Source organism: Podarcis cretensis, assembly GCF_951804945.1.
Source record: "Podarcis cretensis genome assembly, chromosome: 4".
In the NCBI taxonomy this organism is placed as follows: Eukaryota; Metazoa; Chordata; class Lepidosauria; order Squamata; family Lacertidae; genus Podarcis; species Podarcis cretensis.
This window is the reverse complement of record NC_137173.1, coordinates 21602898-21616484: the sequence shown is the minus strand read 5'-3', so window position 1 is coordinate 21616484 and position 13587 is coordinate 21602898. Positions and strand designations below refer to the sequence as shown.

Below are 13587 nucleotides of genomic sequence, written 5' to 3'. Positions count from 1 at the left end.
ACGCCTGCAGCGGCCGTCTCCACCATTCTTCGTCCTCTGCCCTGTCCATGACACCACTGGGAAGAAATGGGAGAGTGAAGATCTACATCACAAACAAGGTGGGGAAATCAAATCAACCTTACCTGAGGTGGTCGCCTCACCTTGCCCCATAGGTGGGATGGCCCTGTTCAGAGCCATACTGGCTCCAACACTGGACATCATACAGAGCCAGTGTGGTGTCGTGGTTAAGAGCGGTGGACACATAATCTGGTGAACCAGGTTCGCTTCCCCGCTCCTCCACATGCAGCTGCTGGGTGACCTTGGGCTAATCACACTTCTCTGAAGTCTCTCAGCCTGACTCACAGAGTGTTTGTTGTTGCGGAGGAAGGGAAAGGAGATGGTTAGCCGCTTTGAGACTCCTTAAGGGGAGTGAAGGGTGGCTTACAAGTTGAAACTCTTCTTCTTCTTCTCTTCTTCTTCTTCTATTGTGGCTAGTAGATGTTAATATCCTTACGTGCTAGGAATTTGTCTAACTCTCTAAAAAGCAACCAAAGCTGGTGACCGTCAATGTAACTTTTGAGAACAAATTCTATAGTTTAAGTATGCACTATGTAAATGGTTCTGTCTGTCCTGAATCTTCCATCCTTCAGCTTCTATGAATGTCTTCATGTTCTAGTCTTGTTTCTACATAGAATCATGGGTTGGAAGGGACTCAAGGTTCATCTAGTCCAACCCCTTGCAATGCAGGAATCTCAGCTAAAGCATCCATGACAGAGGGTCATCCAACCTCTGCTTAAAAACCTCCAAGGAAGGAAAGTCCACCACCTCCCGAGAGAGACTGTTTCATACTCCTCTATCATATCCTCATCTTGCAAGCCTGTCTTTCTCACACCATCAGCAACTGACACCAAGCAGTGCTGACCACGTGGGAAAGACCAGGAGAATTGACTCCATGCTCATGGCAACTGTCATGGGAGCCAGTGTAGTAAAATCTGGCTTCAAAGGAGATATGAGATTTATAAATCCCTTCAGCTGTCCTGAGTCATATTGTTGGCACACATATTTTTTCTAGAATCATGTAATGGTCAGTCTGGCTGTCTCTAATAAGTAGCTAATTAGCGCTTTGCTTTTTAGATCTTCGTAGCTCTGGGGAGAAAATATTCCACTAGCTGAACATCCAGCTCTATGTGCTGATTAGTTTTATCTTTCAATAAGATCTTCTGATTTTGGGGGAAGGTCTCAGAAAATTTTCAGGATAATTTGAAGTGAGCTCAGAATAACTTGCTTATCTCTAATTCAAGTATTCAGACACAACTGTGAGGGAGAATATTATGGGAAACCTGCTTTCACCCAGGTCAAAAGTAGCCCTTACTTGCCCTCTGAGTTTATACAGGGTTTACAAATCCCCCTGTATTTAACTCCCATTACATGTAAAAATGGTTCAAGACTTGTGTATTTAAAACGCCAGTGCATATAAATGCAAAATATTTTATGCACTTCACACATTAAAGATTTTATAAATCTAATACTGGGAAACCAAGTAAACAGTATTCTAGCATATTTCTAATTAACAGTTAGAGCAAATTTTGAAATAAATTGGGGTTTTCCTTAAAATGAACTATTTTTAGGGAAGCCAATACACTTTTTGATAAAACTAAGAAATATCAACAACCTCAGATATTCAGATGACACAACCTTGATGACAGAAAGTGAGGAGGAATTAAAGAACCTTTTAATGAGGGTGAAAGAGGAGAGCGCAAAATACGGTATGAAGCTCAACATCAAAAAAACTAAGATCATGGTCACTGGGCCCATCAACTCCTGGCAAATAGAAGGGGAAGAAATGGAGGCAGTGAGAGATTTTACTTTCTTGGGCTCCATGATCACTGCAGATGGTGACAGCAGCCACGAAATTGAGAGGCACTTACTGGAATGGCAAACAAAGGACGAAGAAGTTAAATCAGTTATGATACACTGGGCCAGGGATTTTGGTTATAATATACAGTTAGCAGATTGGGAGAAGGTGTGGAAGGAAAATATGAAATTCACTGCATGTATGACGATAAAGGAAAATATTATGAAAATGGTATACCGATGGTATATCACTCCCGTAAAATTAGCAAAAATGTATAAGACATGTAACAAATGTTGGAAGTGTAAAGAGAGGGAAGGGACATTTTATCATATGTGGTGGGAGTGTAAGAAAGTAAAAGGCTTCTGGGAAATGATATATAATGAGTTGAAAAGGATGTTTAAATACACGTTTGTGAAGAAACCAGAAGCTTTCTTGCTAGGAATTACAGGAAGAGAAATTAACAGAAGTGATTATAAACTCTTTCAATATGCGGTGACTGCGGCAAGAATTTTAATGGCTCAAAAATGGAAACAAGAAGAATTACCAACATTGGAAGAATGGAGACGGAAATTGATGGACTTTGCTGAACTTGATAAACTGACAGGAAAAATTAGATACCAGAAAGATCACAAGTTCACACAGGACTGGAGAAAGTTTACGATTTATCTGGAAAATATTTGTGATGAACAGACAACGCTAGTTGGATTTAAAGAGGCTTTGTGATGAGAAAGGGTATTGTGAGAGGGATAAGAGTTGTAAAGATTTATTAACTGGCAATACAATTATAAAGGAAATGTGAAATAAATATAAAATTATGAGGATTGTGGAGGGAGCGGGGGGAAGTCCAAAAGAATTTGGCATTATAGTGGATGTGAATGTGTTATTTAAATCTGTAAAAGAAAATTTTTCTAAAAAATTAATAAAAAAAAAAAAAGAAATTGAGAGGCACTTGCTTCTTGGGGAAAACCAATGAGATACCTAGACAGCATCTTATAAACCAGGGACATCACCTTGCCAACAAAGGTCCATATAGTTAAAGCTATGGTTTTCCCAGTAGTGATGTATGGAAGTGAGAGCTGGACCATAAAGAAGGCTGATCGCTGAAGAATTGATGCTTTTGAATTATGGTGCTGGAGGAGACTCTTGAGAGTCCCATGGACTGCCAAAAAATCAAACCTATCCATTCTGAAAGAAATCAGCCCTGAGTGCTCACTGGAAGGACAGATCGTGAAGCTGAGGCTCCAATACTTTGGCCACCTCATGAGAAGAGAAGATTCCCTGGAAAGACCCTGATGCTGGGAAAGATTGAGGGCACAAGGAGAAGGGGACGACAGAGGACAAGATGGTTGGACAGTGTTATTGAAGCTACTAGCATGAGTTAGACCAAACTGTGGAAGGCAGTGGAAGACAGGAGTGCTTGGCATGCTCTGGTCCATGAGTTCACAAAGAGTCGGACACGACTAAACGATTACACAACAACAAGATGCTCTCTGGTAATGCTAGATCCCCTTTCTAAAATATTTCACATGACCCTAAGAGTTTTCATTTCCTTTACTTATTTAAGGATGGGAAGATCCAGAGTTCAGTGCTGTACACCATATATTGTATGCAGAAGATCTAGAATGAATCTCTTGTTGTATGAAGTGAGCTCATGTCCACTGACTGATGCTGAAATAGAACTTGTTTGTCCAAGGGGTGCTATAAGACTCTCTCTTTTTTTGCTTTTCTTCATGCAACCCTCTCAGGCAGAAACTTCTTAGGAATGTTTTCTTCCCTACTCTTCCTCTGCCATTCTGTTCCATCTTTGATCCTCCAAGCTCCGCCCACATTCCACAGACGGAGTACACTGGCAGTTGCTAGGCAACATATCTTCCTCCTCTTCTAATTCACATATAGCCTACTTCCCATCTATCTACTAACCTGGTAACAACTGTTTGGGGCTTCCCTTTCAGGGATGAGATGCCAGAAGTGGTGCTTCAAGAGATAATTTCCTCTTGCTTGGAAAATGAGTGGCAGCCTGGCATGGCTGTTCATTATGTTCTTGAGGAATGTCCTGAGTGCGATTGGTGGCCAGACACCACCTCTTGGCTTTAGGTATGCCTCTTATGAGGTGACCATCCCAAGGAAACTGAGCTTCAGGTATGGACTACAGAAAACCCAGGATGTCAGCTACCTGCTGCAGATTGAGGGGAAGGGCCAGGTAGTGCATCTCAAGCAGAAGAAGGGCATTGTTCCTAAACACTTCCCCATCTTCACGTACAATAAGGAAGGGGACCTCCAGGTTGACTATCATTACATCAGGGATGACTGTTTCTACAGTGGTTTCATACAAGACAAGCCTCTCTCTTCAGTCACTCTCAGCACTTGCTCAGGGGGACTCAGGGGCCTGTTACAACTTAACAATGAGACATATCAAATTGAACCTGTCCAGCCATCTGCTACCTTTCAGCATGTGGTGTATCGGCTGGAAATGGAGGAGGGTGCCATGCACATGAGGTGTGGGTTGACGGAGGAAGAGCAAAGGCGTCAAGAGGCCATGATCCAGGACGCAGAGCATGTGGCTGTCAAAAGTGCTCCAGCAGGACTCTGGTGGCCACACAAGAGACATGCAGAAGTGGCATTTGTGGTGGAGCATGAACGATATGTTAAGTTTAATAAAAATGAAACTGATATTGCTCTGAAAATTCTTGAGGCCACCCATGTTATAAATTCATTTTTTGAGCCACTGTTTCTTGACGTGTCTGTAGCAGGACTGGAGATATGGACGGAAAAGAACCTCATAGATGTTGATAAAAGTATCGGAGCCACACTTAATGCTTTCAGTATATGGAGACGTAACACTCTACTTAACCATCTAAAGAATGATGCTGCTCACTTAATTGTATACAGGTCGTATAGAGGTGCTATTGGAATAGCATTTGTAGGACAAATTTGTAGTGAAAAATTCGCTACTGGTGTTGAAGTATCAAAGAATTTCAATTTGTTTGATTTTTCTGTGCTATTTGCTCATGAATTTGGACATAATCTTGGTATGAACCATGATGATCTTGTCTGTAAATGTGATCGACGTGCCTGCATTATGTCTGCTTGGCACTCAGATGTTGATAAGTTTAGCAACTGCAGTTACTATGAGTATTTCAATCGAAGGAACTCACCTTGCTTGTTGATTCCACCAGACCCTGATCAAATGTATAACCTCGAATACTGTGGGAACAAAGTAGTGGAAAAAGGAGAGCAATGCGACTGTGGTACAACTGAACAGTGTCGATTGGATTATTGTTGCAGGCCAGATTGCACGTTGCGTCCGTGTGCCAATTGTTCTTCTGGATTGTGCTGTGACAGGTGCAAGTACCGTCCCCCTGGATCCATTTGCAGAAAGAGTATTAGTATGTGTGATCTTCCTGAATTTTGCACTGGAACTTCAGACCAGTGTCCGGAAGATGTTTATGTACAAGATGGTGCCCCTTGCGGTGATGGAGTCTATTGCTATCATGGTCATTGTAGTACTCCGAATGGGCAGTGCAAAAAGGTATTTGGCAAGAAAACCGTACGAGCTTCAGAGGATTGTTTCAGAGGACTGAATGCTCGAGGTGATCGCTTTGGCAACTGTGGCCTAAAACATGGTATTTTTAAGAAATGCAATGCTGAAAATATTCTATGTGGCCGAATGCAGTGTAGTAATATTTATGGGTTACCTACCTTGGAGGAACACCAAACCATCATTCAAACCACTATTGGCAAAAGTAACTGCTGGGCTACAGATTACCACAGTGGAATGGAGGTAGCTGATCTTGGAGCAGTGGAAGACGGTACACCTTGTGGCACTGGCATGATGTGTATGAATAGGGAATGCAAGAACGTGTCCCTCTTGCAGTATGATTGTAATGCCACAAATTGCCATAATAGGGGAATATGCAACAACCACAAACACTGCCATTGTTCTTATGGTTGGGCCCCTCCTGACTGTCGAAAGAAAGGATATGGAGGCAGCATTGACAGTGGGCCAATTGCAAAAAACTGGAATGGTGTCATTGTAGGTAGTATTGTAGGAAGTGTGTTGGTCCTTTCCACGGTGACTGCTGCTGTTGGCATGGGTGTGTATTACAGGTTTGTGCTAAGCAACAAGGTTAGAAGAAAGAGTTCAAGAATCTCTCCATCATAATGAACAGAGGAACTAAAACCATTCTAGATCAAAGTGAACAATGCAGGAAGTTTTAAAAGGGTATGATGGGTATAATGAGCACTATTATATAACATACATTTGACTCTGTAAGCATTGGTTCAGTTCATCTGAAAGGGAAATATTCACATATGAAAATCTTTGGCAATACTTTCACAGTATGTTGAGAGTCTCTTTGTTGTTCAAGACATAAGTCCTACCCTATGTCAAATGGGAGAAATCTGTCCAGTGGAATGGAATATTATCATATAGGAGGATACCATGCTAAAGAAATGCATGGATGTAGTGCTGGTATTTTGGATATCTCTGATCCTCTCCCAAAGTAACCTAGGGTGTACAGGAATAGAATCACAACCCAATCTTCTAAAGCCATTGAAATGCAATATTTGTACGTTTGTGGAGTGGATTCACATCTGTCTAGAAAGCCATTGCAAACATTATACCTATAACTGTGCTGGCAGAAATGTTAGTGTTGAAATGAGAAAATATATTAAAAATATTATAAAACCACTAACACATAATATTTCAAAAAGCTATGATGGAAATAATGGTGAATGTTATGTAACATATTTGAGGGTGCAATCTTTTCATTAAAGCTTTTTTTCTTTTTTTAACTTTTATTTTGCTTTAAACAGGTACATATAAATATAGACAAACAAAATTACAAAGGAAAATTCCTTAATAGTAATGAATTTTTTTAAAAAAAAACCTACAAAAAATATTGAAGTACATGACACAGAACATAAGCAACTATAGGAAAGATATAAGAAAAGAAAATAGGAAAAAAAAAAAGATAAAGATAAAGGAAGATGAGCCAAAGCAGGAAAGCTCATCTATTGTACACTTCCGTCAAGCTCACAACAGATCATTATTCTTATCAATTATCTCTATCTGCATTCCAAAGGAATCCCTCATCTTGGTATCAGGGAACATTTCTCTATGAGGTATCAATCTTAACATAGCCAGATCTTTCTTGCTGAGCCCTTGTCCCTTAAATAATTATTAAAACATTCCCATTCTTCTTTCACCAATTTTTTAGGTTTATCTCTTATTGCATCTGTCAGCTTTGCGAGCTCCAAGTACTAGCACAATTTGACTACCCATTCCTCTTTAGTGGGTGTATTTTTATCTTTCCAGTGTTTTGCCACTATAACCCTTGCTGCTGACATTGCACACATAAATAGCCTAGTTTTGTTTTTGGGAATATTATCTGAAACCATTCCTAGTAAAAATTCTTCCGGTTTATTGCTATATGTAGTTTTTATCAATCTCTGAGTTTATACACGGTTTACAAATGCCCCTGTATTTAACTTCTATTGCATGTAAAAATGGCTCAAGATTTGTGTATTTAAAACACCAGTGCATATAAATGCAAAATAATTTTTGCACCTCACAGATTAAAGATTTTATAAATCTAATACTGGGAAACCAAGTAAACAGTATTTTATCTTATTTCTAATTCTCAGTTAGAGAAGATTTTGAAATAAATTGGGGTATTCCTCAAAATGAACTATTTTTAGGGAAGCCAATACACTTCTTGATAAAACTAAGAAATATCAACAACCTCAGATATGCAGATGACACAACCTTGATGGCAGAAAGTGAGGAAGAATTAAAGAACCTTTTAATGAGGGTGAAAGAGGAGAGCGCAAAATACGGTATGAAGCTCAACATCAAAAAAACAAAGATCATGGCCACTGGGCCCTTCACCTCCTGGCAAATAGAAGAGGAAGAAATGGAGGCAGTGAGAGATTTTACTTTCTTGGGCTCCATGATCACTGCAGATGGTGAAAGCAGTCACAAAATTAAAAGACACCTGCTTCTTGGGAGAAAACCAATGAGAAACCTAGACATCATTTTATAAACCAGAGACATCACCTTGCCAACAAAGGTCCGTATAGTTAAAGCCATGGTTTTCCCATTAGTGATGTATGGAAGTGAGAGCTGAACCATAAAGAAGGCTAATTGCTGAAGAATTGATGCGTTTGAATTATGGTGCTGGAGGAGACTCTTGAGAGTCCCATGGACGGCAAGAAAATCAAACCTATCCATTCTGAAAGAAATCAGCCCTGAGTGCTCACTGGAAGGACAGATCATGAAGCTGAGGCACCAATATTTTGGCCACCTCATGAGACGAGAAGACTCCCTGGAAAAGACCCTGATGCTGGGAAAGGTTGAGGGCACAAGGAGAAGGGGACGGCAGAGCACAAGATGGCTGGACAGTGTTATCAAAGCATGGGTTTGACCAAACTGCGGGAGGCAGTGGAAGACAGGAGTGCTTGGCATGCTCTGGTCCATGAGTTCACAAAGAGTCAGACACGACTAAACGACTACACAACAACAAGATGCTCTCTGATAATGCTAGATCTTCTTTCTAAAATGTTTCACATGCCCCAAGAGTTTTAATTTCCCTTACTTATTTAAGGATGGGAACATCCATAGTTCAGTGCTGTACACCATATATTGTATGCAGAAGATCCAGAATGAATCTCTTGTTGTATCTCCAGTCAAAAGGGGTGCATGGAATCTCCCATTAAGGGAGACCATAGTTTGGTGTGCAAAAAAAGGAAGATTCTGAGGGGATTGGGATCATTCTTTTGGGTGGTTTTGACTGAGCTGGTGGCCAGCACTCCTGGCTCCCCTTCTCTGAAGGAGGTGGACGAGTGAAAACTGTGACCGAAAGAAGCACTTAGCTCACCTGGGCTTCTTCACCTGGCCAAGTGAAGAGGAGGTGTTGCCTCAGAGCTGAAAAGGAACTCAGCAATGCAAAGACGATTGTGCTATCACCAGCTATTTTTATGTTTTGCATACATTTAAACACTAGTTGAATTGTCACAGAAAGTACTTTTAATGTTCCATACCTGACAACTGAGGATTATAACCCATCCCTGTATAAAGTGGCCTCATGTTCACTGACTGATGCCGAAATAAATCATGTTAGTCCATGGCATGCTATAAGACTAATTTTTTTGCTCTTCTTCCTGCAACCCTCCCAGGCAGAAACTTCTTAGGAATGTTTTCGTCCCTGTTCTTCCTCTGCCATTCTGTTCCATCTTTGATCCTCCAAGCTCCACCCCCATTCCACAGATGGAACACCCTGGCAGTTGATAGGCAACGTATCTTCCTCCTCTTCTGATTCACATATAGCCTCCTTCCCATCTATCTACTAACCTGGTAACAAATGTTTGGGGCTTCCCTTACAGGGATGAGATGCCAGAAGTGGTGCTTCAAGAGATAATTTCCTCTTGCTTGGAAAATGAGTGGCAGCCTGGCATGGCTGTTCATTATGTTCTTGAGGAATCTCTTGAGTGCGATTGGTGGCCAGACACCACCTCAGGGCTTTAGGTATGCCTCTTATGAGGTGACCATCCCAAGGAAACTGAGCTTCAGGTATGGACTACAGGAAACCCAGGATGTCAGCTACCTGCTGCAGATTGAGGGGAAGAGCCAGGTGGTGCGCCTAAGGCGGAAGAAGGGCATTGTTCCTAAACAATTCCCCATCTTCACGTACAATAAGGAAGGGGACCTCCAGGTTGACTATCATTACATCAGGGATGATTGTTTCTACAGTGGTTTCATACAAGTCAAGCCTCTTTCTTCAGTCACTCTCAGCACTTGCTCAGGGGGACTCAGGGGCCTGTTACAACTTAACAATGAGACATATCAAATTGAACCTGTCCAGCCATCTGCTACCTTTCAGCATGTGGTGTATCGGCTGGAAATGGAGGAGGGTGCCATGCACATGAGGTGTGGGTTGACAGAGGAAGAGCAAAGGCGTCAAGAGGCCATGATCCAGGATGCAGAGCATGTGGCTGTCAAAAGTGCTCCAGCAGGACTCTGGTGGCCACACAAGAGACATGCAGAAGTGGCATTTGTGGTGGAGCATGAACGATATGTTAAGTTTAATAAAAATGAAACTGATATTGCTATGAAAATTCTTGAGGCCACCCATGTTATAAATTCATTTTTTGAGCCACTTTTTCTTGACGTGTCTGTCGCAGGACTGGAGATATGGACGGAAAAGAACCTCATATATGTTGATGACGGTATAGGAGCCACACTTAATGCTTTTAGTATATGGAGACATAACACTCTACTTAACCATCTAAAGAATGATGCTGCTCACTTAATTGTATACAGGTCATTTATAGGTGCTATTGGAATAGCATATGTAGGACAAATTTGTAGTGAGTATTGGGCTACTGGTGTTATAGTATCAAAGAATTTCAATTTGTTTGATTTTTCTGTGCTATTTGCCCATGAATTTGGACATAATCTTGGTATGAACCATGATGATTTGGTCTGTAAATGTGATCGACGTGCCTGCATTATGTCTGCTTGGCACTCAGATGTTGATAAGTTTAGCAACTGCAGTTACTATGAGTATTTCAATCAAAAGGACTCACCTTGCTTGTTGATTCCACCAGACCCTGATCAAATGTATAACCTCGAATACTGTGGGAACAAAGTAGTGGAAAAAGGAGAGCAATGCGACTGTGGTACAACTGAACAGTGTCGATTGGATTATTGTTGCAGGCCAGATTGCACGTTGCGTCCATGTGCCAACTGTTCTTCTGGATTGTGCTGTGACAGGTGCAAGTACCGTCCCCCTGGATCCATTTGCAGAAAGAGTATTAGTATGTGTGATCTTCCTGAATTTTGCACTGGGACCTCAGGTCAGTGTCCAGAAGATGTTTATGTACAAGATGGTGCCCCTTGTGGTGATGGAGTCTATTGCTATCATGGTCGTTGTAGTACTCCGAATGGGCAGTGCGAAAAGATATTTGGCAAGAAAACTGTACAAGCTTCAGAGGATTGTTTCAGAGGACTTAATGCTCGAGGTGATCGCTTTGGCAACTGTGGCCTAAAACATGGTATTTTTAAGAAATGCAATGCTGAAAATATTCTATGTGGCCGAATGCAGTGTAGTAATATCCATAGTGTACCTACCTTGGAGGAACACCAAACCATCATTCAAACCACCATTGGCAAAAGTAATTGCTGGGCTACAGACTACCACAGTGGAATGGAGGTAGCTGATCTTGGAGCAGTGGAAGACGGTACACCTTGTGGCACTGGCATGATGTGTATGAATAGGGAATGCAAGAACGTGTCCCTCTTGCAGTATGATTGTAATGCCACAAAGTGCCATAATAGGGGAATATGCAACAACCACAAACACTGCCATTGTTCTTATGGTTGGGCCCCTCCCGACTGTCTAAAGGAAGGATATGGGGGCAGCATTGACAGTGGGCCAATTTCAAAAAACTGGAATGGTGTCATTGTAGGTAGTATTGTAGGAAGTGTGTTATTCCTTTCCACGGTGACTGCTGCTGTTGGCATGGGTGTATATTACAGGTTTGTGCTAAGCAACAAGGTTAGGAGAAAGAGTTCAACAATCTGTCCATCATAATGAACAGAGGAACTAAAACCATTCTAGATCACAGAAGTGAACAATGCAGAAAGTTTTAAAAGGGTATGATGGGTATAATGAGCACTATTATATAACATATATTTGACTCTGTAAGCATTGGTTCAGTTCATCTCAAAGGGAAATATTCACATATGAAAATCTTTGGTTATACTTTCACAGTATGTTGAGAGTCTCTTTGTTGTTCAGGACAGAAGTCCTATCCTATGTTGAGTGAGAGAAATCTGTCCAGTGCCATGGAATGTTATCATACAGGAGGATACCATGCTAAAGAAATGCATGGAAGCAGTGCTGGTATTTTGAATATCTCATATTTTCTCCCAATGTAACCTTGACTGTACAGGGATAGAATTACAACCCAATCCTCTAAAGCCATTCAAATGTAATAGTTGTACGTTTGTGAAGTGAATTCACATCTGTCTAGAAAGCCATTGCAAAAATTATACCGATAGCTGTGTCGGCACATATATTTTTTCTAGAATCATGTAATGGTCAGTCTGGCTGTCTCTAATAAGTAGCTAATTAGCGCTTTGCTTTTTAGATCTTTGTAGCTTTGGGGAGAAAATATTCCACTAGCTGAGCGTCCAGCTCAATGTGCTGATTAGTTCTATCTTTCAATAAGATCTTCTGATTTGGGGGGAAGGTCTCAGAAAATTTTCAAGTTAATATGAAGTGATCTCAGAATAACTTGCCTATCTCTAATTGAAGTATTCGGACACAACACAACTGTGAGGGAGAATATTATGGGAAACCAGCTTTGACCCAAGTTAAAAGGTGGCTCTTACTTGCCCTCTGTCTTTATACTGGGTTTACAAATGCCTCTGCATATAACTCCTATTGCACATAAAAATTGCTCAAGACTTGTGTATTTAAAAGACCAGTGCATATAAATGCAAAATATTATTAGCACTTCACACATTAAAGAGTTTATAAACCCATTACTAGGAAACCATGTAAGCAGGAGTTTATATTACAGTAAAACATAGACAATAAAAGGATTATTTATAATGAATATCAGTGAACATGGTAGATGCAGAACAACATATTTATTGGACTTGGCTTGATTACATTTGCAGCATTACTCAAGTTGAGTGATTAGTATATACAGCCTTCTCATTTTATGTCTAAATGTATGGAATACGGAAGGCCATGTTTCTGTACTGGAACAAGGAGAATGCAAAACGATGTTGAGAAAGTGGCTAGACTATCTAATATAAAATATAGAGGTTTATAAAAAGAGCTTTCAGGGCCTTAAATTCTGGAGGCTGCGAAACTGAGGCATAAAAGTGTATAAATTCCCCCTTACCCAGCCGCAACAATGTCATATAATTTTTATAAAGACTCTCTACTGTACAGTTTAGGTTGTCTACTCATTCTGCACTATGAACAAGCATTACGTTCCTTTTACAAATATTAGAGAAATTAATGGAAGGACAGCCTAGTGAAGATAGCTAAATGGAACACCCATTGTAAGAAGACAAATACCTCTAATTACCAGATGATGGGAAAACCATCCCCAAATGGCTGTGTGTGTGAAGGGTGTGTGTGTGCCACTGGAGTAAATCTGAGTTTTTGAAGTACCAAAGTTTAAGACAGCCATTCTGTGCCCATGTACCCTGGGAGAAAGCTAGACTAAATTCAACGGACTTGCCTCTTTATACGGTAGATTGTTTGAGGAGCAGGTACAGTGGTACCTTGGGTTACATACACTTCAGGGTACATACACTTCAGGTTACAGACTCAGCTAACCCAGAAATAGTATCCTGGGTTAAGAACTTTGCTTCAGGATGAGAACTGAAATCGTGCTCCTGCGCCGCGGCAGCAGCAGGAGGCCCCATTAGCTAAAGTGGTGCTTCAGGTTAAGAACACTTTCAGGTTAAGAACGGACCTCCGGAACGAATTAAGTACTTAACCCGAGGTACCACTGCATAAGCTGCGGGAGGTCCGCTTCATATACTTAGGGAATCGTAACTCATTCTGCTCACCCAGTCACTTTGAGCCCTGAACTTGATAAATTGGTTTGCAAAATCATCAGATCAAGAGAATTATCAGCTGCTTGGAATCACAAGCAGGGAGAGGACAATTGCAGTTAGGTTCACTGCAAGAACAAGGTGCTGGACTGTGCTGAGCCTTTGATCTGAT

At 41.0% G+C, this 13587-nt stretch overlaps 2 pseudogenes across 2 annotated transcripts; both read left to right on the top strand.

Annotated features, from left to right (window-relative positions):
* Positions 1-3475: 3475 nt before the first annotated feature.
* Positions 3476-6583, top strand: LOC307215419 (disintegrin and metalloproteinase domain-containing protein 20 pseudogene; annotated as a pseudogene). The gene has a single exon. The product of its transcript is annotated as a disintegrin and metalloproteinase domain-containing protein 20 pseudogene (transcript).
* Positions 6584-9169: 2586 nt separating this feature from the next.
* On the top strand, positions 9170-13381 carry LOC307215383 (disintegrin and metalloproteinase domain-containing protein 21 pseudogene; annotated as a pseudogene). Its single transcript has one exon. The product of its transcript is annotated as a disintegrin and metalloproteinase domain-containing protein 21 pseudogene (transcript).
* The last annotated feature ends 206 nt before the right edge of the window (positions 13382-13587 follow it).